Source organism: Triticum aestivum, chromosome 2A (assembly GCF_018294505.1).
Source record: "Triticum aestivum cultivar Chinese Spring chromosome 2A, IWGSC CS RefSeq v2.1, whole genome shotgun sequence".
In the NCBI taxonomy this organism is placed as follows: Eukaryota; Viridiplantae; Streptophyta; class Magnoliopsida; order Poales; family Poaceae; genus Triticum; species Triticum aestivum.
The window spans coordinates 319,070,077-319,077,352 of NC_057797.1; positions in this window are offsets into that span (position 1 = coordinate 319,070,077).

Sequence of the window (7,276 nt, forward strand, 5' to 3'; positions counted from 1 at the left end):
TGCATCAACCGCGTGTGTTACCATGATGGTCTCTTTCCGGCGGAGTCCGGGAAGTGAACACGGTGTTGGAGTTATGCTTGACGTAGGTTGTTTTAGGATCACTTCTTGATCATACTTTTATCGACCGTACTTTGCCTTCTCTTCTCGCTCTCATTTGCGTATGTTAGCCACCATACATGCTAGTCGCTTGCTGCAGCTCCACCTCATACCTTTACCTTACCCATAAGCTTAAATAGTCTTGATCGCGAGGGTGCGAGATTGCTGAGTCCCTGTGGCTCACAGATACTTCCAAACCAGCTTGCAAAAGCCGATGAGTCCGTGCAGATAACGCAACCAAGCTCAGGAGGAGCTCGATGAAGATCTTGTCCTTTGTGTTGTTTCGTTCTAGTTGATCAGTAGTGGAGCCCAGTTGGGGTCGATCGGGGACCTTTGTCGCATTTGGGGTTCTTCTTTTATTTTGGTTCCGTAGTCGGACCTTGATTGTATTTGGTTGATGTAATGCTTTATTCATGTAATTGTGTGAAGTGGTGATTGTAAGCCAACTATGTAACTCTTTCCCTTATGTATTACATGGGTTGTGTGAAGATTACCTCACTTGCGACATTGCTTTCAATGCGGTTATGCCTCTAAGTCGTGCTTCGACACGTGGGAGATATAGCCGCATCGAGGGCGTTACATGCATGATCAAACATAAAGCATGATCAAATGTTTGATGTTGTTGCAAAATTTCATCCACAGAGAATATTCGAGGATCTCTCGACCAAAAAAAACTTGTACTCGGAAATGCAGAAAACATTGACGAGTGATTTTGTTGTTATTGGTGAGAGCACCTTGAATGTTAGCTGTGGCTGAAATTTTGCAAGTGTCTAAAACATTTAATCATGTTTGAACATGTTTGATCTGGCCCAAAGACAGATATCATTCTATAACTTTTGCGGTTTATTCTTGTATGAAACACGTTAAGATGCACATTAAGATGCCTTTTAGTCTTCACACACAAGCCCAGTATGAGCTAAAAAAAGCTCGTAATAATTGCTGAGACCATAGTAAATGAATCAAAACCACAACAAAGAAGCAAATTTTATCTGATTTCTATACCCATGCATCTGAGTTCTCTAACATTTTGGCTTCCTCCAATATACAAGCACTTCCTGCAAAGTTTTTGCATACATCTTATTTCCATATAATGTATCCTATCTCGGCAAAACTACAATACATAACTACTGATATAACTTAAGCCATATAGAACACCTGAGTTTAGTACGCCGACATCGAAAATCTCTTTTATGCAGTTCGTTGGTGAGATAACCTCGACGCCACCCAGTACTGGGGCGGGAGTTCGGGAGTATTGCCATAACTTGTATAACGGATGCTTTTCGAAGGTTGAGGTAGATGATTTTCCGAAGGTCTCTTGGTTATGTGTTGAAGGATGGATACAGCTGGATGTAGGATTTGCTAGTTTGGGTGAGATATTATGCTTCCCCTGTATCCCCAACACCTGATTGCATAACCGAAAAGTTTCGGGAGTTTATAGGTGGGAATTCAAGTAGCTCTTAGGATATCTTTCCGACAGATGTATGATATGAAATTGGGGTTCGACGTCTAGTGGTCCGCCTATTCACGGTCGATTTTACAGTGGTCTCGTTGTGTCTTAAAGAGTCCTTGGCTATGCCGACTCGGGGACGCTTCGTATGTCATGTGCAGTGCCTTGTACATGATGGTGTTGTACGATCGAGCCCGTGTAGGCCCCACCACGAAAACTTCGGACGAAATCTCTATCATATGTTTGTTCCGGCTTATTCCGCAAGCCAATCCTTTGTTTTTTGTTTTGAGTTGTGGTATTCGAGTTGCTTCGAAGTCAAATGTTGATTCCATACCTTCCCCAAATGGTGTTCTCATATTCCTATGTGAATACTAATCCTTCTCATTTATTGAGATTGTCATGTCAATTCTTCTCACCGGCGTGTCTCTCTTCAAGTGGATCCAATCTTGTCAACATTCGCAAGATCTATTATCAGTTCTTCTCAACAGTGGTTGCTTCATCCGTTCCAAGTTGTCTTTGTTTTTCCCGCCCACCCACCCTTGTTTTCTTCAAGGACTCATATATCTTAATCAAGTATCCATCTTATTGATGCGAAGTCTCTTCTTTCTTTTCTTTCAATGTTCTTATCCGGTGATTCGCATGAAGATACTAACGGAACTTCTAGTTTATCATTCCTTGTTCTTTTATCTTCTCCGGTGGATTCAATTCAAGCTTTCGGTGTTTGATCATATTCTTTTCCGTATTTCAATGCTTTCTCATGCCGGTGCAATTCTTAATCGTTCATCTCTCGCTATTCTATTGTCCCGGAGTGCTCAAGATATCTGAAAAGGCTCGTCTTGTCTTTCAAGATCAGTTCAACCTATTTCGAGGCCATCCTCTCATAATCATTTGAATGTGAGAATTATTTTTAAATATCTGGAGCAAATCAGGAGCCTTTTTCAGTTTGTTATCCGGAGTCCATCATCTCAAAATTTATTCATTCTCAGCCTTCAGTTATCATTCTCCAATCTTACCGATGCTTCGTTCAAGCGATCTTTAATCAGTTCATGATCCCTTCGTTCTCATGGATCTAAATTCTCTCAAGCATCTTCGTTTAATTGCTAATCCTTCCCGGTGTTTCTTCATGTTTTAATCGTTCTTTTCAATTCTTACGGTGGTTTGCTCAAGAGTTCTCTTCCTTCTTCATCATATCAATTCATTCGTTGTTTCAATCCTACCGGTGGTCCATTGAGTTTATGTTATATCTATCTTAATCCTTTTCAAAGAGAATAAGTAATATGTTGAAGCCCTTGATTGTCATCAATTTAATTGGTGAAGGATAGGCATAATGTAATTCTTATTCTTGTTTCATCGAGTTTATTCAATTCCTGTTTTTCCGGAGTGGCTCATCATTCTTATTCTTGGTTCCAATAGCTCATCTTTCTTTCCCGGAGTTCCAAGCTCTAATTATCACGGAGATCCATCTAAATCATTACAAGGTTTCACCTTGTGTTTTTAACTTCTCTTTCTTTTCGCTATCTTTTGTTTACCGGAGTTCATAATGAAGGTTCTACATATTGGATTCATCATGGATTTAATTTCCTTCTCGAAGTGTTCATCGAAATTCTTTTATAAGAAGCTCAAGCTTTCTTCATATTGTAATCCGGAGTGTAATTTTTTTTTCTTCCGTATCATTGAAGGCGGTATTATGTCATTCTTCATAATTTGACTTCATGTTTCATGATTCACATGTTCCTTGGAGCTACCTTGGGTAATATTTCACATAAGCTTTCCCTAAGGATTGTTGCTATTATGGTGCTTATAAATGACCCAAGTTCATCATTTATCCCTTTTTCCGGTGCGATATACTTTCTCGTCAATTTGTTCATATCAATCCAATTCTTTTTCCCGTGAGTGGCAGGTTGTCACCTCATAATTTGAGTTGTACTACATAAGATCTTATCAAGCTTATTCTTTTCGTTGTTGGTTTTCCAACAACTCCGTTCTACCATTTGTTGTAAGCATGCTCCCTCAAGATCCCGTTTCCCTTCGCTCATTCCATTCTATTCTTTTGTTCCGGAGTCATGGTGATGTTTTCTCTTTTCTCTCATCATCTTGGATAGTGTTCTTTTCATGCCTATCCATTAAACCGGAGTGTTGTGCCCTTTTGCTCAAGTTCTTTTCGCCTTATCAAGCCTTGCATCTCTTTTCAACCGGAGTGCTGCCCGAATTTGTTCTTACTTGTTCCTCTTTCTAAACGGAGTGCTTTCAACTTCGTTCATCTCCGTTGTATTATTCTCCCGGTATGGCTTAACCTCTCAAGGTTCTTGGTTTCACTCGTTTGTCAAAGAAGCAATTTAGTTTACCTCTTCTCTTTTTCTTTTCCGTTTTCCCTCCGGTGCCATACTAGATCTCGGGACGAGATCCTCTCGTAGTGGTGGAGTGTTGTATCGCCCCAAGACTGGAGCTTCAGATGCCTTCCAGGGTTTTCGGGTTTCGTCGTGTGATTTGTTTGACCTGTTGCATTTCATCTTTGCATCATGTGCATTGCATCATGTCATCATGCCATCATGTCATTTATTTTCTTAACTCAACTAAATAAATGGCATGGATCTTTGATCCATTTAAACCGAGGGAATTCACGTGGTGATTTCTCTTTATAACATATCCTCCCAATATTATAGGGAGCTATAATGAAATATTCCATTAGTTTGGGATCACCTATAACACACTTGCAATAATCACATGTCTTTTCCGCTTCGAGTTTGCTCCTCAAACTTCGTCCATAAATTATTTATCTTTTTCGAGAGGTCTTCCAAAAATCTCAACATTTTGGGACCTTTCTAACGCCCACTTCTTATTCAAACTCATTTGAATTTAATTCAAACGAGTTCCAATCCAAACTTGGTACATGCCCATTTATACTTTTCTTGGATCAAGATCATTTTTGCGAGTCCGGTAAAATTATCCCCATGCCCAGTTTCCATCCCAACCTTCTCTTTCTTTTCCTTCTCTTTTCTGTTTTCTTTTTAAATGGGAAAAGAGAGATATTTAGGGAGAGAGGCGGCCTGCACCCCTGGCCAGGCCTGCACCACTGCCCTCCTGGGCCTCCCTCCCTCACACGCCGGCCCCAGGCCAGGCCTAATCAGCCCCGCTGCTTACCCTAACCCCCTCCCGCATCGCTCTCTCCCTCTCTCTCGTCTCCCTCGCGCCGCTAGAGGCCAGAACCCGCTCGATCCCCTCGCCCTCTCCTCATCGAGCGCCCTCCTCTCCTACCTCGCGCCTCTACTTCTCCTTGCGTCGCCCGGAGCGCTCTCGCGCCGCCACTGGAGGCCAACTCCGGCGACTCCACACCCGCACAGAGCCCCGCGCCCGATCCCGCTGGTCCCTCCTCTCGCCTGTCGCCGAGCAGGAGCTCCGCCGCATCGACTCCTGGTCCGGGCTCCGTCGACCGCTCCCTCCTTGGCTTTCGGCCTCGTCCAGGCCACCCTGTCATCGCCCCGCCTCAGCGCCGCCGTCCTCCATGGCCGTGGCTAGCCGAGATCGAAGCTACCGCCGCGACTCTCCTCCCGTCCGGGCTGCAAGCCACCCTCGCCCGGATCTGCTCGAGCTCACCGCCCCCTGCACCGCAAGTTCCTCCCGCCGGAGCCCCAAGTCCACATCTGCCCTGCGTCCAGTCCCTGCCCGCACCGCTGCGCGACACCCTCTGCTTCACTCTGCGTTGAACGACAGGGGCTGCTGCGTCGCCAGCCTCCTATCCGCGAGATCCGGCGATGCCGGCCACCAGGACCTGCTGCTGCTTCCTGCCGCTGACCACTACCATCGCTTCCTTGATGCTGCCACCCGGGTTCCTTTGCGTTTTGTCCGTTTCGGACCATCAAGACCGGCAAGACCCATACTCAGAACGCCGAGTACATGTACAAACCAGAAGAACTTGGATGCATCAAGTCCTCGAGGAGACCCGTTTTTCGTCAAGTTCGACTACCGTTGCAAGAACGAGATCGGCAAGTCCGAAAACCCAAGTACCACGACGCCGAGTACCCCTACGCATGAAGACGCCAAGACCGTTTCGGGATTCACCGAAAACCGCTACTGATGACTCGAACATCTACGGAAACTCATGCAACTATGAACGTGAACGACTGCCATCGACCTCAAGTTACTCGGATTCATCAAGTTCCTCTTCGAAACATGTACCACTACCGCTCCGATGGTCGCCGATGAACGATAGGACGACTACTTCGACTACCGTCGCGTGAACCACTACTTCCCTCGACGTCCCGAGAACGTCTACTTCCTCTACACCGCTTGACCCGAACCGCTCCGATAACGCACGCTTCGAAGGTATAACCCCGAGACGACCGCCGTGAACGAATGCATGCGTTATGTATGAGATGCTCGTGCTTGCATCGTGCTTGATTTGTCGGTGCACGTTGCCCTCTTTTACCTTGTCACCGTCATGTGGGAACCCGGTAACCGGGAGCACCCCACCTTCTATCGCATGTCACGCTCCCGTCGCACTTTCTTTGCACCGGGATCTCAATCGAGTTACCGGAACCGGAATGTTGCCGTGGCACCGTTTCGTTATCGTTGCCGTGGCTCCCCTTTTCATTTCCGCCACGTTGACAAATGCTTCTTAATATGCCCTTGTCAACTTTTCTTAAATTTGCATAAAACTTGCTCATGTCACCCGCATCATGATAACAACAACTAAAATGTTTAAAATTGTTGTTTGCATTATATTGCTAAATGCATATGGGGATTTTTCGGACTTGTCGTTTTGTTGTTCCGGCCTCATTTAAAATTGTCTAGATAGATAGTTTCTTTATGCTTCACCTCTTGGCATGCTAACAATATTTAATATTGTTGAGTAACTAAACGAGAGAGAACTAAATAATTCATGTGGTGTTTCGTCAATATGCAACTCATTGCATATTGAGCTCCATTTAATTTGTAGGATTGTTTGTGCATTTTGCCATGACATGCCTCATTTAAACCGGACATGCATCATACCTGGTTGTGCATCATGCCATGCTTATGTGATGGTTGTTTACTTTGTTGTTTGCTCCTTTCTGGGTTGCTTCTCGCGTTAGCTTCGGTTTCGTTCCGGAGTTGTGAGGATTCGTTTGACTACGTCCGTTTGTCTTCTTCATGGACTCGTTCTTCTTCCTTGCGGGATCTCGGGCAAGATGATCATACCCTCAAACTCACTATTATCTTTGCTTGCTAGATGCTCGCTCTTTTGCTATGCCTATGCTGCGATACCTACCACTTGCTTATCATGCCTCCTATATTGTTGAACCAAGCCTCTAACCCACCTTGTCCTAGCAAACCGTTGATTGGCTATGTTACCGCTTTGCTCAGCCCATCTTATAACGTTGTTAGTTGCAGGTGAAGATTGAAGTTTGTTCCTCGTTGGAACATGGAGATGCTGTTCCTTGTTGGAACATGTTTTACTTGTTGGGATATCACTATATATCTTATTTAATTAATGCATCTATATACTTGGTAAAGGGTGGAAGGCTCGGCCTTATGCCTGGTGTTTTGTTTCACTCTTGCCACCCTAGTTTCCGTCATATCGGTGTTATGTTCCCGGATTTTGCGTTCCTTACGCGGTTGGGCTATTATGGGAACCCCTTGACAGTCCGCCTTAAGTAAAGCTCTTCCAGCAATGCCCAACATTGGTTCTACCTTTTGCCACCTAGCCTTTTCTTTTCCCTTGGGAGTCGCGCTCCTGAGGGTCATCATTATTTT